Raw genomic sequence first — 19,584 nt, forward strand, 5'->3', positions numbered from 1 at the left:
TACCAGGCCTATCTTATCAAAACACCCCCCACAGAGAAACAAATGGATCTATGAATTTGCAATGAAGCAAGGTGTCTCCAGGTGATGAGTTTGGCCCGGTGGCTACCCAAGGTCACTGTCGTCGTGCCAGCTTTTCCGTGCTGATGCCAAACCGTCCCTGGTCCAGGCACGGCTAAGTCAGGCTCCAGGATGCAGCCCTCCTGTGCAACTCCACCACACTCATCCCAACCATCACCTGGCCCCAAGAGCCACCAGCCCTGGTCCCGAGGAGGGCCAAGCCGGAACAGGCAGACACCTCTGCTGTCCTTGGGAGGGCTGAAGGTTGTCTCAGGAACAGCTGGCTCACCCACAGCTAAAAGTAATTGGCATCTTTCTACATGTGATAAGAATCTTAGGAAACACATTGCCAAGTTCAGGGAAGGGCTAATGGCCATTTCCCCAAAAACATCTATCTTCTGGCACGAGGTCATGCAAACTTTACTCATCCTGGAAGAGCAACTTGCTTCTTCATGGCTTACACTGGAAAAAAAATATATACGTTATAGATATACACATAATATATATACATTACATATATATGTGAATATTATATATATATGTAAATGTATACATATCTATAATATATATATTATAGATATATATATTCACATATATATTTATATATATATAATATATATATTATAGATATATATATATTCATATATATATATATATAAATATATATGTAAATGTATACATATCTATAATATATATATTATAGATATATATATTCACATATATATTTTTATATATATATATATATAATATATATATTATAGATATATATATATTCATATATATATATATATATATGAAAAGGAGCAGGGAGGAGCAGAAGGATGGGAGCAGCTCCAGAGATGTAGAGGACATCTGCAGAATAGCCCAGGCCATATTGCCAGCAACTTGAAGTCCTCAGCTGAGGAGGATAAAAGAAAAGACAAGGAAAGGGAGAGTGCAGTATAGGTCTAAGGGAAAAAGACAGTAGCTCTCAAAGAGGTGGGTGTTTAAAGGAAACATTTCAGAGCTAAGAAGAGGAGCCGAGGCAAGGGGCAGGCAGGCAGCCAGGTGGCACTGGGATGATGTGTCAAGGTCTGGCAGGGTTAGAGGGGGGGACGGGAAGCCCACCAAGGGACTCGAGATCAGAGCAGCAGTAGAGGCTATTTCCTAACCAAATCTTAACTTTTCAGCTATTGTTGTGGAGTACTAAAAGAAAATAAAAAATCATATGTTGGGCATATGCAAATTTAGGGTAAATATGCAAGCAGGATAGCTGGACCATGAGTGCATTTGTATCTCTCTGTTTCCTGGATCCATTTGTACAAAGGGCTGCATTTATATTTCAAAACACTTTCCATCAAAACAAACAAATAAACAACAACAAAAACACCAGGAGGATACAGGAGTTGACTGACATCTTATTTCTCTGTGTTTGCATTTTTTTGCCGTGCAGGGCATAATCTGGTTCTTAGGGAGTTAATGCACCTGCCATTCCGGTGCTGACAAGCAGTTTTTCAGAGGGACATGGAATTTTTTTTATTTATTTATTTATCTAAGGAGCCCTGAAGATTGTACTCAGGAGGCTTCTTGAGTCCTGCCAATAACACGCAGGTACCAACACATGTACATTTTTTGACTGCACTATGATTGATGGTGCTTATTTGCGGCTCGCAGCCTAACCCTTTCCTTTTCCTTTGCTTTGTGTCTGTCTACCTTGCTAGGGCTTTTCTTGTGTGTGTTGTTTTGTGTCTTATTTTGTTTTTTAATAATAAAGACACTTTAGCCATTTGGGCTGGGGGGAGAAGAAGCAGGGAAGGAATGATTAATCTCGTGCCTCTGTTGTCTTTGAACCGCTCGACTCCATGGGGAGTGATTTCAGAGCAGTGGGCGGTCAGCGGGGAGAACAGGCGGCCTGGCAGGGAGGGCTTTGGGACGAGGAACCAGAGCTGAGGGCAGGACCAACAAAACCCACACTCGGGACTGGCCCCACACAGACCTGAGGGACACAGAGCACCTTGCTGATACCCCCCACTACTTCCCTCTCCAATGAGACCTGGGCAAAATTCAGCCCGTGTTTCCTCACTCCTGCTTCCCTGCCTTCGCCTTCTCAAAGCAACGAGTCTGGGGATGAGAAGCCCATGCAGAAGGCATGCCTCCAGAAAACAGCAGAAGCCCATAAAATCCACCTATTACAGACATTTGGTCATCTGTCCACCCCTTGCAAGCCTCCATCCAGCCACTGAGCCATTCTCAATATTTCAAAGGCTTACAGTGAGCACAGCCAGACCCCTGAGCTGCTTTCCCCATGCTCCCCAAGCCCCTCCACACCTGCACAGCACCCTGGGAAGAGGCAGGTGAGTGGTTCCCACTGCCCCGCACACAAGATAACAAGCCTCTTTTCTTTCAAAGGGAGAAAATTGATCTGATGAAAGCTTGAAGTGCTTGGCAATGAGACGGAGATAGTGATGGATACACCAGGAGAATGCCTTGAATCCGTGCGCTGCTGTATGGGACCTGTTGGTGCTCTGACAGCACCGCAAATGAGCCCCAGCCAAAGGAGATGTGGCACAGTGCTGAGCTGCAAACAGGGGCCCCAGCCTCACGACGAGGATTTCAAAGCTACTGACACCTCATCCGCATGGCAAGCCTGTAAGAGAATCAAAAGCCAAATGAGTTTCAGCCAGATACAGGGGCGCCTACTTCTGGTGCTTTTTACACAGACATCTCAGCACAAACATGCACATGCAGGACACGTCTCACACATCGTGCTGCCAACCCTTGCTGCAGCAGGGCTTGAACATGGGGCAAAACAGCTGTACTTGGTGCCGCACTGCTGTTTGCATCTGGTTTCGTTTCGCCCGCAGCAGCAAATGGAGGTGGGGGGGCTCTCCAGCACTGCAGGGATCAGCTGCACAGCAGGACCAGAAAAGACAAACCCCTTCTTGTCTACACTGCAGCTGAACCCAGCCTTAGGGAGCTGCCCTCTCCGTGGGGGCTGGAGTAACACCATGGGCAGGTCCAAGCAGAAAAGGTGGAGGGGAGCTGATTTCCCACTTTGTAGGCTTTAAGGGGACACTGAGTCTTCAGGACTGAAGTGCAGGTGCATGCAGAGGAAAGGGAGGACACAACCAAGCATTCCCCTGCAAGGGGCTGAGCACCTGTAACTGCAGAGCATCGTTCCCAAAGTACAGGAATACTGCAAAGGGTGGAGCAGAACCACTGGCACGGATATACAAGTATTTAAGGTCAGGAAAGATGAAAGGTTCTTCCCATTCCTTTGCAAGTCAGGAGCAACTCCTGGGCTAGCACAGTGCCTATAAAGCTAGCTGGTGGACAAGCAAAACACCACGTTACCTATCACACAAACCTAATCAGAAGCGTGCAATGTGTGTATACAAGGTGCCCGTCGCCCTCTCTCAGCCTCCTGCTCTGTGCACCAGCTCCCCAGAAGAAATCAGTCAACAGCCAGAGTCCCCAGAGCCCTGCCCTGCTCTTCTCCAGCTCAGCAGCCCAGAAGGAGCTGATTAAATCACACAAACTCTGGCAATCCGCCCTTGAAAAGATGTTGAATTCCCAAGGGGAAAAGTTATTGCCCATTGCTCCAAGCTGCCTACATTAAGGATTAAAGCTGCTGCTCTGATACACGCACAAACCCCTCCTGCCCCACGGGCTGGCACTGTCTTAGGAGAGCTGTGGGTGACCCACATGGGTGCACCGGGTGTCCCAGGGACAGGGCACGCCTTTGGTCCTTGCACCCACGGGGAGCAGCGGATAGAGCCCAGCTCCGTGCTGCTGCGTGCCTGCAACTGCGCCCAGATGCGCTGGTAAAGCTTACCCGAAAAGCTGCAGCTCCTTGCCTTAGAGGGCTGCAAAGTGGTCGAACAGTACCACCTGCAGGGCGGAGGGAAAGCTGCACTGCGTGCCTGGTGGCCGGGAGAGCTGTGACCAGCTGCAGTGAGCTCCGGTGGGCTTCAGCTCCCGCAGCCGAATCACCAGCTGGTTTGACAACACGTTAATGAGAAAGGCTTTTTTTCTTCTTCTTAATACAAATGGCAAAACAAACTTTAAAACGTGCAGAAGCATCCTGAGTATAGGAAATGCAGGTGTGCATGAGCAAGGCATCCTGCAAGCCTCTCCCAGCTCATGCAGAGGACCCAGCACCCTCATGGGAGACAAGGTTTCGCACAGGTGAGAGCAAAGCTGTGCAGGCTCTCACCAAAGGAAGCTCAGAGCCAGAAGGACTGACCCTGAGCACAGGATCAAGTGTCTGTTTCCCCAGCTGACTGCAAGAAAAGGAAGTTTTCAGAAGCACTCAGACGTCTGCTGTAACCCGTTCACCTGGGCTGCAGCTGGTGGCAAAGGAATCCTAGACGTGTTTACATTCACATACTTCTTAGTAAATCTCCTGGACTTACAGAATCTCTCTGTAATATGGAAACAGGCATAGCCAGCTAGTCCATTGCAAAGTCCGAGATTTATTCCATTAATTAAACACTTTCAAAACCCTGAATGCAAGATATCTGTAAATTGCATACCTTAAGACATCACTCTATCATCAGTCCGGTGTGCAGCAGGGTGCTCGCAGGTCCCCCAGAAGATGAATCACTTGCTCATCTGGTTTATTTTCTCCCATGAAGTAGCAGAAAGTGAGCACAGCCAGACCTGTTGTCAGCCAGGTCAGCTCACCAGGAGTCCTACCGGGACAGGATGAGACCCACCCATAGCTGTTGGTAACCTCTGGAGACGCAGCTCTGAAGCCCCACTGATGGGGTGTACACAGCCAGGGACCAGCAGCGCAGGCAGGGTGACACCCTTTGTAAGCCCACAGCCACTCTGCTCCATGCGACACATACAGGTGAGCTGGAAAAGTTAATTCCAGGAGAAGGAAAGCTGTGCTTCATCAGCATTTCAATATTTTAGCAAAACAGACCATCTTTAATTAATATTTGAATAGCGGGGACATTTACTGAACTGACAGGCATCCAGGGAGCCCAGGTTTTTTATCCTGAATCCTACTTGGGGTACAGTGGTGTCTGGCACACTAAGAAACATCTCCAAGAGTGATGGGGAAACAGCCCTGCAACAGCTCCATATGCCAAGTCCTGTAGTCTTTGTGAATCTCAGTCCCTGATCTGAAAAACAAAATAAACACGTTTTGGGTTGTCCTGCTGATTTAAACCATGCAGTTTGCCTGGGACTTGCTCTCTTGCTGTTCTGGATAACCCTGCGTCCTGACCTCACGTGGGGTCTGCGGTCCAGGCTGGGTGCAGTTAAAGAGCAACCAGAGCCTGTGATCCTAGCCTCAAGAATGGGAGTATTTTCACTGTCCTTTGTGCTAGAAAGTATTAGCATGCTAATGGGAAAGTCAGAGCAAACACTGATCCTCTTCCTGGTAAATCTGCAAAAGTGGGAAAGGACATGCTTCATTTCAAAAGGTGAGAAGAAATAGGCACAGATACAGTGGTGACAACTTGCAGCCAGTGAAGTGTTGTTTAAGGATCAGGCAATTCAAGAAAAAGGGACATGTTTCTTTAGCTGTTAACTTGTGGTGCTTCCCCTAAAACCACCACCACAGTAATCCTAAATAGGTGCAGCCACAGCATTCACTGCGCATTACGGCATCTGAAAAAGTGCTGACAGGGACAGCTGACAACCGCTCTGCGATGTAATTCACACCATAACATCATCTCCCAGGCTCTTGGATTTTTCATTGAAAAATTATGTGATGCATTTCTGGAAATCCGGTTCCAGTTTATTGATACAGAGGCTGCACCAACTAATGAGGCCTCCAACAAATTAGCTTAAATCAAAAAAAAAAAAAAGTCTGTCTCAACTCCTTCAGTCACCATGTTAAATGTCAGTTAACTCTTCAGCTATAAGAAATGTGTTTATTTTAACATTTGCCTCTACCTACCCATGTAAGTAACTCTCTCCCTGTAACAATCCCATGACCCGAACCTGCTCAAATTCTGATTACTGTCCTGAACGTTTTTCTTTGCTAAACACCACCCCGAGCCATAGCAAAGACAGATTCTAACTCCCAACAAACTCTTTTTATTTTCTTTCACAATGAAAAATGCGTCTACAGGTCAGAGCCTAGCAGAGATTCACCTCTTCACTTAACAGATAAACCGGAGATATTCTTTACATCTAATCTACAGTCTCTTTGAGTCAGGGACCATTCAATTGTAAAACGCAACCTTTATTCCTGACCTAAGATCCTAAGCACCGCAAATTTCTCAATATCAAGCCCCATACGGGATTTGCCACATCAAATCAGACTTTTGTGTCATTTGGTTTTAAGTCCTATACAGGTAGCATGATGTTGCAGACAGAAAAATTCCACAATATGAGACCTTCAAGGAGGATTCATAGGCTCTGCCAGCAGCTAGCCAAGGCTGCATTAATCCCAGCTGCAGCTGGCACCTCCCATCAAGGAGGCAGAGTAAAGCCCAGGTGCTATAAAGCCACCAAATAGCACAGAAAGCCAGGAATGAGGGCTCTCCTTGTCCAGCAGGAAATCCAGTGCTGGGATCAATCCTACTCCAGTGCATCAAACTATAAACATGATGGTTATGAAGTTATTAAAGTCACTCCATTAAAAAACAAAACAAACAAACAAAAAGCTTACGTTTGTACCACAGGCACATTTCTCTATGTTGCTTAAATTCTGTGGCACAGGAAAACAAAGCACAGGGTCCCATATTTTGCCTCTGCCACTGCTCACACGCAGAGCAGTACAAAAGAGGCACTGTGATGCTTGTGCTTTGCTTACTTACCTGTCCTGTGTGTTGGGTTTCTGCATGCAGTAAGCCACCAGAAACCTTGGGAACGATTTAGCCTTTGGCTTGCTGCTCTGCTCCTGCTGGGCTCCCCTCTCCAAGGCTGTGCCTTAGGTCTGTAAACTGGAAGGGACAACATAGAGACCATGCACTCGGGGCTTGCTGGGAAGAGCAGGAGCGAGGATGTGTTGGGGATGGTTCAAAATCCATCCATTGGGCCAGAAGCTCAGGCTTACTAAATGTGGGCATGGAGATGGGCTGTAAGGGGAAGAGAAAAGAAGGTTAATCCTGGGATTCAGAGAAACCTGCTCAAATAGCGACCCAGCTTTTCTATTTCCTCTTTGTGCCTACAAACTGACTGGGAACTTGAACAGCAGAGCCCCTGTTAGACCCAAACCAGCTGACATTTCCCTTTAACGAACCTCATGGAACAGCAAAGGGCTTCCCTCAAAGAGTGCCTCGCCAGAGCTCACAGGAGCCCTCCCCATTTACTTGTCACAGGAGCCATCTCCTCGGGCCCACTGGGAAATCATGCAACCAGGGTCAGGACACAAATTAAAACAGATGTTTAGCTCATCCACAAATGAAAACCTCTCCTTCCACAGCTTTGTACCAAAATCTACTTCAGTGCCAAACTGGTAGAGTTTTCATGTAGTTAATCTCAGCCATTCCTGTTAAATGTACATTTTTAATAATGGTAAGAAAGGAGTTTTCTTAAAACAGTATCAGATACAATGTGCTCAGCTGCAACTTCAAGTTCTGTCCATAAAAGTAAAGCTTTACAAAAGCAGATGGAAGCTTATTTTAAAGCTGGAAATCAAACCTGAATGTATTTTGTAGAAGCACCTTCAAAACCCTGGGACTTAACGCGATCAGCTGAAGTGAACCAGCTGAACAAGGCAGCCCCGTGCTCCTGGCCCTGCACATCGCTCACCTCCAGCAGCGGCGTGGCAGTGAGCCACAGCAGCTCAGTGCTGATGGCAAAGCATCAAGCGGCTTTCGTTGTTTGTTTGTTTGTTTATTTCTAACTTCATCGGGTCTCTTTCCAGTATCGCCCAAGTCCCAGTGCAGCTGCTCGCACTGGTGGGAGGCTGCAGCCAGCAGGTAGCACCCCTTAGCCTGTGTCTGCACCCTGTTGTGGAACTGCATTTTTTGGAGGTTTTAAAGTCCGTGGCAAATTGCAAAGCAGGTGAAAATGATGATGCAAAATGGACAAAGAACATTTAATGCCTTAAACAAGAAAACTGAGGCATGGGCATTTCTCTGCGAAAGCTGGAGCAGAATCGGTGCCTAGGAAGGAGCATCTGCTCCACACTGACTTTTGTGGGTTTTCTCCAATCAATTTGTACTATTTTGACACAGTTTCTTTTTGCTGCTGAACACGATCGCTCGATATATTGACACTGTATAGTGTATTTATTCTAGTTTAGCACAATTGCTGGACCACAGCATTTAAAGCTACAGCCCATGTTCAGCCTGTATCAGTTTAACATGCCAGCACCATATGGCATCCTATAATCAGCTGCAGCATTGTACTTCAAACCCACTGCTGCATTTATAATATTATTGTATGCTGCACAAACACCAATATTTAAAAAGAAAAATGTCCTTTTTATTGGACTCCTGCTGATATCCCAGCTGTTAGCCAATGCACGCAAAGAGTTTCTCTTTTTTGCATTCAAGAAAGAGCCCGAAGCATTTTTAAAAAATCTTACATCTGAAAGGTACATTTTGTCCTGCCCCAGTAGGTCTATGTGACTGAGTTAAAATGTGTTTTTTTATTAGATGAATTGCATCATTAAATTACATTATAAAAACTAAAAATGCACCATTAATTTTCAAAAACAATAGTAAATACATCTCATTTCTGATACATGATTCTGCATTTAATTTTTGCCCTGGGCCACATTTTTCTAACAGGCTCACTGTCTTCCATTATGCAGACTATACAAATGGAGCTAAATTGACGAAGTTGGGGGGGATCTGTTTGTTGGGGGAGGGAGGTATTGGCCAAACGTCTAATGTGAAAATAAATGAATTTCTAATCGGCTGTTGCAAAAAGAAAAATTACTTTTTGATCTCGGCTCAGCCAAGCAAGAATCTACCTAGCTCGAGTAATAAGATACAACGGCATTGTATAGGATGCAGGGAGAGACAAAAGGCTAGACAGAGAGACAGACAGACATGGCAGTAAATTAGGTTCGTGTATTCAGTTCTGTTTGAGTAGCATTTCTTAATTAAATGGACAGAAGTTGCACTGAGCTCGAGCCTCATTGCTGCAGGGTCTTCCCCGCTAATGTGGCTCGGGCTCTGAGCATCCATAGATCACTCTCGTTCGGAAGGGAAAGTGAGAATTAGAGGCAGTGCCTCCGCCCGCCCGCCCTCCTGCCAGCGGCTGAGCAAGGGGACAGAAGCAGAAGAGAAACAACAGTCTCAAAACTTTTAGATGTGCCAACAAACAGGTAAGCCAAGCCTTGCAAAAAGTCTCAAAAGCTTGACAAAGGCCAAGGACTTGCCGACGCGTTCAGTTGCTGTATTCTGCTGTAATGCCGTGCATGTGGCTGTTTGCTGAGACACTGCTTGCCAACTACTGCTTCTGCTTTCCAACCCAGCCCACAGCAGAAAGCTATAAAAGTCCTATGGTTAAAACCGTCTTCCAAATGGAGGCTTGTGCCTTAAAATGCACCAAGTCAGGGCATAAGCAACTCCCAAAGTCAAGGCTTGGAACTGCTTGTATAACTGAGGCCATTCTTTTTTTATTCCCCCTTTAAAAAAAAAAATAGGGCAAGCCAAACTGCAGTGTTTTCTCTGCCTCCTTGTCTTGTCACCATCCCATTGCCTTGCTTCCACTGCCTTTACCTCCCTGCAGCTGCCTCCCAACACCCACCGGTCCCACTGCTGATGCCCTGCAGCCCCTCACAGCACCATGGCCTTACAGCAGTGGCTGTCCTGCTGGGACAGGCTCTGATCCACGGCCCAGCAGCAGGGATAAGTCCGTGCTTTGCTGCACATTACCTCTGAGGCTGGGGGTCCCCATGGGTGAGTTTGAACCACACCAAGCAGGGCCTGGCTAGCCCCATCACACCCCCAGGCTGGGTCCAACTCAGCAGGCAACATCCCTCATCCCACAGGGACACATCTGTACAGCCAGGGAAGGCAGACCAAGAGAAGAGGAGCTGCAGAGGCAAAATCCTGAGGACTGACATCGACACTAGCCACAGTTCAGAGGGTTTTTTCCTCCAGACTAGTCCCAGCTTGGTTCCAGACTAAATGCCCCTTGGTGGCTGCAGTCATCAGCCATGTTCTTGAAGAGCATTTCCCATTTCAGCTGTTTTTAAAGGAACTTCGGTCAGGCACCTTGAGATGAGAAAGCCTCCAGTAAGCGAAGACAACCAAGAGATGCGTTTCACAAGTGCCTTCCTGACCCAAATTGTACGCCAGCTAGAGGTGCACTTGGAAAGCCCCTGACTGCCAGCATCCCTGAGCTCCTAAACACAAAGGAGAAGTCACTGAGAGTCCTGAGGGATGACAACTTAGCATCCTGCAGGGGACAAACAGGGAAGACTCAGGCCCCAGGCTTAGAAAGCCAAGTCTATCAGAAGTGCTTTATGAGTCATTTTCTCCTGCTGCCACCTACCCCTATTAAAAATTACTTTTTTTTTTTTTATGGTAAGAATGAAACCTACCTAGTAAAATTGACAAAAGCTGTGGTGTTTAGGACTATAACTACAGAATAATGTAGCAACATTATAAGGTAGTTACAGTTCAGTATCATTTTACACATAAAGAGATTGAGTCCTGCTTTTTGTAGGAAAAGCACAGAAAAACTGCACAGAAATGTATCACTGTATTTATCACTACAGTAAATGGTTTACGATTTATATTATTAATTTTTTTTATTACAGTAATGATGAGGGGTCAGTGCAGAATGAAGTCCCATGCAGAGAAAAATCCTTTCCACTCTCAGCAGCCAGGTCAGAGGGGAGGAGAGCAGGGAGCGCACGGACCACATGCTGATGCAGACCAAGACACACCTAACACCTTGTGCTGGTTTTATGGGGATGTGATAAGAAAAAATTTAAGGAAAAACCTCATGAAGAGAGAATGGAAATCAGAAACAAAACCAGGAAAGAAAAAAGAAAAGGGGTAAATATGGAAGCAGATAGGAGAAAAAAAAAATCTGCTGTTTTTTTTGATCGGGATAGTTAATTTTAACACAAACACGCATTCATGCACACGTGAGATGTTCCTGCACGCCCTGCCTCCCGGATCCATCAGATGACTGATGGCTTCTTACCTCTTAAGTTAACGACTGTGCTCCTGCCCTCCACCCCCCCGATGCCAAGCAGTAGTGTGATGCACCGCTTTTATAATCCGCTAATGGATGAAAAATATTTACCACATTACCCTCCAATAACCTTGTCAAACTGCGACAGGAGCCGCTTTGCTCCACACATCCCGATTTGAAAACTTTTGTGCCAAACAAATTATCATGCAACAATTTGACACAAGCCAATAAGACGGGGAGAATGGTGTGGAAATGGGTACGCTTACCTTGTGGAAGGGTTCAAGGTTACAAGAAGAAAATCTTTTCAGCATCTAGGTGGGAGATCTTTGAAAAGAAAGAAAGAAGAAATCTAATGTAATGAAACATTTAACTAAAACCTTCCATGCAAAGGTATCACTCGGACAGGGAGAAATCCCTGTTACAAATTACCAGTGTTTTTCCCCAGAACAGTTCAGACTAAAATCTTTCTGACTAGCACTAGATGTGAGGGAGGCCGATGGGATGCCAAAGGTGGCAGTGGGCGGTCAAGCAGCATTACCAGCTGGGGCAAATAAAGCAAAGAGACCTGTAGGCAACTTGGAAATTGTTGGCCGAGGCCTTCTCTTTCTACTGCATGTCACAGCAGTGAGGATGGGCCGAGCTGCTCCAGTGCTAGAGCAAACCCAGTTCCTCAGCTCGCTATAGAGAGGCACCTTAAACACTACATCTAAGCCAAATGCAGATGAAAGGCAGCTTCTCTGCTTTGGAAAGTGGCTGTGAAACCATCTCAACCCTTCTGTGTGTACAAGCTGCTCCAGCAAATCACTCCCCAAAATGTGTAATTTAAAATCAACGGCACATATTCATTAGTCATTAGCATGGCAGCATATGTTCTACCCCTCTAATTTAGCAAGTGTGGAAGAATATTAAAAACGTGGAAAAATAGTTTTTTAAAATAAAGAAAATCAATTCCACTTGTAAAGCGCCCTACGAGCAGGAAAAGCCCTGTAGCAGCAAGACGTGGGCGGCTGCAGCACCGCGACCCACTGGCAAGCCGTGACATCTGGAACTCACTGACACCCCCCTGTCCTCCTAGAAATAATTCTACTGCGATGATAAAAACACCCACAACTCCTCCAACAGGGCCAGTCTAATACAGATGATTATTTACATCGTTTTAACAGCTTACAGCCAGCAAACCAGGACCAGCAGGATGGGCTCGGGCAGTACAAGCACCGGCCGAGGCAGGCTGCCCGCACGTTCAGGCTGAATAACCGGGAGAGAAATGTGGACACTAGGGTGCAATCACAGAGGCATGTGCTGAATTTTCTCTTCAGCTGAGGAATGTGTTCTCATTTTCTTCAGAACCACAACAACTGGAAAACAAAAGGAAAAAAAACCAAAGGGGTGGCACTGAATTTGGCCACACTGCAAAGCCACGCAGATGCCCAGGCCCGGCTCTGTTGGGAAGGTCCGCAGAGCAGCTGCTCCCCCTCTGCAGGTCACAAACAACCACCCACACCTTCTAACAAGCCTAATGAGCTCCCACACAAAGCCAAACCCATGTAAATGGCACTAAGAACGCGCCACTGCTGCTGAGCGCCCCGTGCTGTGCTTCCTCCCCAGCTTAACTTGGAGGAGGAAGCAAGATCAAGCAAGCATCTCAGTTTTGATGCCAGCTGAAGCACCAGAATACGCTGCCAGGCTCCCAGTTCTATTAGCCATCACTATCCAAATACCAAGAGCTAGATTTCCACCAGCTATTTCGACCAGCCATGACCAATTTTCTACATTTGTCTGTGGAGGAGGCTGAGGGCAGGGAAGAAGTCTCACCCAACGCTAAAAGTGACCAGTGGGAGATCAAAGTGATGGGATAACCCAGCACAGCAGAAGACACCTCTCCATCCAGTGGTTCTTCACACAGCCCCCGCAGTGATGGTAACAACGTGGATACCCAGAAGTTCACGCCACTTGTCCAGTCCTCCAGTTCCTGTCATAAGATATCAAGGGCCCTCTTAGAATTAATATAAAGGCCCTCTATCTCAAAGCCCTTTCTTAAAAGGCATCCAAAAGTTTTACCTTTACCTAACTTCCCACCAAAATTTATGATCAAGTTGTATATTTTTGATCCTGATTATTTTTATTTTGGCTTTAAGAAGATCCTTACCCATTCATGATATGAATGGCTTTTCCTTCCTCAAGGGGAACAAATAAAGGGCCACCAACAAACAACTTTTGTTCTGCAACTATCACTTACACAAAATTTATCAATATCTCTTTTGACATATGGGACTTTGTTATTCTCACCTTCCAGGTGGTTTTCCATATATTTGATTTTTATTTTTTTTTTAACATAGGTAAACAAATATTTCCATTTCCCTTTATCCAAGCTGACAATAGGGATAACTGGGGCTAGACTCCTGATGAAGCAAAAAGCCTCTTTTTCCTGCTCAGTCACCCAGGCTTCATAAAAACTTCCCACAAGCAGCACACTAGCAGTAAAAGCTTCTCTGTAAACCCCCTCCAGGGTGGAACAGATACAGGGCTGTGACAAAAGCAGCGATGGATGTAAAATGACCATAAAAACCAGCCAACTTTCCTCCCACCCAGCTCCAAGCACAGGAGGGCTCGCAGCAGCAGCACAGCAGCAGCAGAGCAGCTCTGAGCCCTTCCAGTCGGCGTCTGAATGCAGCCCTTTCCGGATTCACTGCAGCATCATTGCGTTTTAGGATTTTTGTTAGTGCAATGCTAATATGCACATACAGCTAATTCTACATCCACTTCCTGATCAGCAGCCCCTAGATCACTGAATGGATTTTTTATAAGCAGACTCTCTATTTTTAGAGCGCATTTTAATTACCCTTAAGCAGGTGCAAAATCAACCTGTTTATTATTATTTCTTCAAACCCTTAACGGCAGTTGCAAGCAAATAAATCCAGTTAATGCAATAAAAGGATTTATTGTTACCCAAATTTACTCCAACAGTTTAATCATAACACCTTCCCATCTGACAGACTTTCTCGAGAACAATTTGCCCCTCAATTTGTCAGCAAGAAAATGGCCTTGTATAAATGCTGGGAGAAAATAAATGCTAATACGTGGCACAGTCTTTCATTCTTCTAATTGCCCAGGGAATTTAAGGGAGACAGACTTATTTACTCACAGTAGGAAGTGTGCTGTAATAAATTATCACTATTACAGGCCTAAATAAGTCCCTGACAGTGACAGAACCAAAGGCGGAAGGGAAGTGAGGGAGATGATGGCATCCTGAAAATTTACATGCTGGTAAGTGGGTGTGCGAGGGCACATGGAGCAATAACCGCACCGAGGGATTAATATTCAGGATCCATACGGGAGCCCTGCAAGATATTCCCTGAATTTTAAAGGGCGTGCCAGGGTTAAGTCTCTTATAAAGAGGGGCCATAATGTGAGCATCCTCCTCCCTGCACTGCACACCAGCTGGAGTATGCTGACCTGCACCTCATGCCTGCATCCTGCCACCTCCTTCAGCTGCAGGACCACACCTGGGAGCTCACTGCCTTCAGGGACAAGGTGAATGTCACCCTCTGCCCCAGGTCACTTGCACCAGTGCAGCATCCTCCTACTGACTGCTGGCAGCTGGGGGGCAGGAGTGGGGAGCTGGAGCAGAGAAGCTCAGGCTGCAGCTGGAGCTCCCTGTGCTGGTCCAGAGCGTGGTACCGCCAGCTTTTAGAGATGAGCAGCCCTGTCGCATGGATCCAGACGTGCCTATGAACTTCTCCACTACCCAGCTTAAGTGAGCAGCTTGAAAAGTTTATCTGTTGCCTGTACCCAGTGTGGTCATTTGTTAGCTCTTTCAGAAGACACCTAGACACCATGAATAATAGGAGGTGCTAGGGGCGAGCCAGCGCAGAGCTGAGTGGAGCAGCAGAAAGGAGCAAACAGAAATGCAGTGTTCCCAGCCCCAGACACCTCCTCCTGGGGGCCCTCTCTGGATGCAAGGCACAGACGTGAGCCAAGGACCCCCAAGTCTGTCCTTGAAATGAGATTTGCTTATTGCCATAACAACAGGCTAGTGTTGCCACAATAAAGACAAGCTTTGGGAAGTTCCCCCCTCCACTCCCCCCCATTATTATTTCTTTATTTTTGCTCCTTTTTTCCTTCTTCTCCTTGTGCCCCTCTCTACAAAGAACCCCTCATTTCTCTGAAACAAATTGCCCACAGCTTGCTTTCCCATACATCACAGAGTGAGGACCAGGCCTTATCAACATTGCTCTGCTTTTCCCATCTATTACCCGGTTTGTTTGCACTTTTATCCCATCGTCCTTGCACAAGGGAGAAAACATCCATCATCTGTACATCTGCCAGCTGTCACGGGGCTGTCAGCGCCGTGACAGCCAACATGACAAAACTGTTGTAACACTGCACCAGCTCTGGGGCTCTGAGTTGAGATTAAACAGCATGGAAAAAAAAAAAAAGGGGGGGGGGGGGGGGGGGAAGAAGTAGATTTAGCTATAGACAGTAAAAATAAAAACAAAAGAAGTGCACTTTGTGCAAAGAGAAGAAGGGAGAAAACAGAGAGCAGCAAGGAGTGAGCTGAGGGGTGGTGCAATGGGTTTTATTTTGAAAGAGGAGGTGGCAGAGAGCTGATAAAACAGAGAGCAACTGTGATGTGAATTTGTTGTCTGGCTCAGCTGGCCGCTGCTGAAGCAAACAGAGCACCACGGAGCTCGACCCTGTGTCACCTCCCCCAGATACTGGTGGTGTCTGGCAGCAATGGCAGCACCTGCCCCGGCAGCTCGGCTGGCTCGCGGTGCCTCTGGCTGCACTAGCTACAACAACGCCTTTGTGGATTATTTTTTCTGCTGCCCCCTTTTCTCTCCACTGCCCTGTCAATAGAGCCATACACCCCATCTTTCACATCCTGCAAAATTCTTCCTTGCAGCCAGCCCGACCAATGCACACTCCTCCTCCAAAGACCTGAGAGCCAGACAGCAGCACGACTGCAAGCCAAACCCCAAAGAGTATTTTCTCAGCATAGAATTTGATGCCACCAACATGGCTACAGCCTCAGTGACACGAAGTTGCTTCGAAGAGCTCAGGTTAACTCCATTTCTACCTTTTGGCCCACTACAGCTACATCCCAAATTTCACAACTATCACACATCCATGTCCTGTTTTTAAACAAGCCTTCGTGAAGGGGACAGACATACTGAACACATTGACTCACTGCACCTCGTGCTCTTCTCTGTTTTTCTGCCTAGCCATTTAAATTAAGCAGTGTTTCACCTCTATTACCCATTTGACCACTACTGGACTAGAAACCAGTTATAAGTCTTCAAGATGGAAGATGCTCTCAGGATGGAGGCAGGAGAAAAATCACCATACAGGAACCAGACTATTACAGCCAGATCCTCAGGTCATTAAAGACCTTTTCCTGAAGCACCCAAACATCAGTGGCAGGTCAGAGGGAAGGCAGCACTGCTGCCCTGCTCCAAACAGACAAAATGCACAGAGGTTCCTGAATCCAGGACTGCAAACACCAGCCGTCAGGCAGGCATTCACACTCAGTTTGCTTCCAAACCCCTGGGCCTTTCTTTCCAGGTAATATGAAAACAGAGCTTGAAAACTAGCCCATGCTTATTTACTGATTTATTCAGCACGCATAGGCTGAAGGTTGTAATCTGTGAATATTAACACCTAGAGATTTTAGACTGTATGTACTTTTCAGAAATTTTCATTTTGCAATCACATGAGCATCTACTCAGGCAAGTATCTTTACCGGTTTCATTTCTTTAGGACTTTTACGAGGACAGCATGCCTCAGCCCAGGGTTGATTTTTAGCCAACATACGATGGTTGCTGTTACAGCCTCCCAAATCTGCAGCATGTAAATCAAGCCCCCCTTTGGGATCAGTGCCTCCATTCCCTCAGGAAGTTATCTGTCCAACAAATAGAAGTATACCTCAGACTGGAAGAAAGGAGACCAGGGCAGACTCAGGCAGAAATCTTTCATATCCTGGGCATCCAAGGGCAAGTCAGGCATCAGGTCAACAGGCAGACAAGCAGCAAGCCAAAAAGTATGAAAACAGAGACATTTTTCCATCACACAACATGTTAAACAGTGGAAGTCATTCCTACATTATACTGTGGAAGTCATGAGCATACATATGTTCAACTCAATAAATTCACAGAGGAAAAATCCATCAAGGGCCATTAACAAATGTGTTCCCTTTGGCTCATAAGTTCCTACATAATAGATTGCTGGAAGGATATACCAAAAGAAATATTATATGCATATGCACTTATACTGTTCTGCTTCTGGCCACAGTGGACCACAGGTCTGAGAAAAAGCAGCCATTTTTATATTATTTTCAAATTTCTTATTTGTTTTTTTTTTTTTAGTTGCTTAGAAATAAAATTGATTCAATTTGCTCTAAAAGTAATGTTTCATTCAATTCACAAAACAAATATTTAACCTAACTCTGTTGAGAAACTTAAATACACTAAGATGCTATTAAAAAAGAAAAAGTGAAAAAGGGTAGCTCATTTCTAACTGCAAAGGCCATGTCAGAACCGGATGGAGCTCGTCCATCTGCACCCACCAGGTTTACTGTTAAGAAAGTTCTTCTTTAATGTTTCTACCTAGGCAACACCATCCCACCTACTTTTACTTTTTTATATTCAGAGATAGCAAAGCACATCAAGCAGTCCATCTAGAACAAAAATGTTACTTACAAACAAAATAAATCATACTATGACTGATTTTTGATGTAAGCTTTGGAAATCATAATCCTTTGCTCCTCAGCAAAGCCCAACACCAGGATGACTGCAAACAGGGTGGCTCTGCAGATAGGGGTCTCCTATTTGCTGTCTAAAATTTTGTGCAACTTCTCAAAAATATGTACAGCAGGATTAGTGACAAAAATATTAGCAAAACTAACAGACAAGAGAGAAGAACATATCTGAGACCTTTCCAAAATACCCAAGTGCCAACACTTCCTCAGCATCTTGAGGACCAAATTCAGACAAGTGCTACATGCACACGGATTAGAACCAGGGTTTTGGGACTACAATTAACTGCAATTTAGCCAAGGTGGTGCCTGACACAGTGGCTCTGTAGGAAATAAGGACTGTTATGGTTAAGAAAGCATGGAAAAGCTTGTGTGTTCCTTTCCCCAACTACTTTAGTGTTTCTGCTAAATAAAAATCCATTTTTATTTGTAAGGGAGCTGAGCAGAGAGATGTTGTTTTACGTCCTGGCTTTTGCCAGTGATGATGTATGCCCCTTTTACAAACTTATCTCTGGGTTTTTGCTCAGTTTATAAGCTAGGAGCAATCTTTCTTTCCTAAAGCTTCCTTCTCTCACAGTCTGGAGGAACCTTGAGATTTCCTGCCAGTGATTTAAAGGGCTATAATACTTGCAGGCTAGATTTGTTTTAGTGTCCATAAAACTCAAAAATTTCATAAAACAATTGGTGAAAATAAAATTACCAAAAAATGATGTACTGCCAGCAGACTGTATAATAGTTACGGGGGAAATGGAGAATATGATTCACTGGGGTATAAAAATGACAATGTATTTATTGCAGCGCAGTGACAAGAAACTAATTTGTCCCTTTTACTTTTCAGACAGGGCTTGAATTCCTATTTTTCTCCTCTGTCTCCACGGCGGCCGGGTAGCGATGTGCACACTACAACCACTTGGCTGGAGGGGCAGCGGCGGCCACACTGCAAACTTCTGCCATGCTGCAAGAAGAAATAGCAGTAATAGCTGACACTCTGCAGAGCTAGAGTCTTGCAAAAGCTGCAGAATACTAACTATAAACAAATAACTTTGGCTAAAACAAGTAGGCATTCAAACATTAATCCAGAACTCAAATCATTGTATTAGGGTGAGATAAAAAGAGTTCAGTTAACTCTCTTCAACCCATTTTTCTTTTCCTTTTCAAGTCTAACCCAGCTCTACCACGGCCCAGATGTTTTCCTTCTCAGGCTTCTCCAGAACGCTCATGGGAAAACAGAACAGCCTTCAGAAAAACCTAACATCCAGAGAAAGGACTCAAGCAGCAAGCACAGGATCTCTCTGGAGGAGACGTGCTTTCTTTCACCTTGAAGCATGCAATACTTGGCTCTTCCCACCCCTCAGCCTGCAAACTTTTGCCTACTAATTGGCTGGGAGCTGGGCACGGTGAGCTGAAAACCAGTTAAAACTCAAATTTAGAATGAAATCTAGAAACAGGTTGTTTTATTCACTGAAAAATGAAGTTACGTTACTGAAAATATTGCAGCTATAAAGACGCATTTTGATATTTTCCAATGAAGCATTTTGGATTTTTTTTTTAATAGATACGCAATAAAATTCAAACACCAATGAAAACTCAAGACTGGAGAATGGCCACCCTTGACATGATCAAGTCAACTGTACAGGAAACTCCAACTTCAAATTCTTTCTTTGGGGGTATTTTTAGGTGCCACTCTTGCTCTAGTTGTCCTATCAAGTGCAAATGAACTCAGGAGA

At 45.5% G+C, this 19,584-nt stretch overlaps 1 long non-coding RNA gene across 1 annotated transcript; it reads right to left on the reverse strand.

The window, feature by feature from the left end:
• Positions 1 to 1,605: 1,605 nt before the first annotated feature.
• Positions 1,606 to 17,259, reverse strand: LOC121079183. Its single transcript, XR_005824921.1, has 4 exons — positions 17,029 to 17,259; positions 11,373 to 11,430; positions 6,816 to 7,076; positions 1,606 to 2,683 (listed from the first exon to the last, which is right to left on the reverse strand). It is a non-coding gene; the product is annotated as an uncharacterized LOC121079183 (long non-coding RNA).
• Between the last annotated feature and the right edge of the window lie 2,325 nt (positions 17,260 to 19,584).

This window comes from Cygnus olor, chromosome 16 (genome assembly GCF_009769625.2).
Source record: "Cygnus olor isolate bCygOlo1 chromosome 16, bCygOlo1.pri.v2, whole genome shotgun sequence".
NCBI classification, from domain to species: Eukaryota; Metazoa; Chordata; class Aves; order Anseriformes; family Anatidae; genus Cygnus; species Cygnus olor.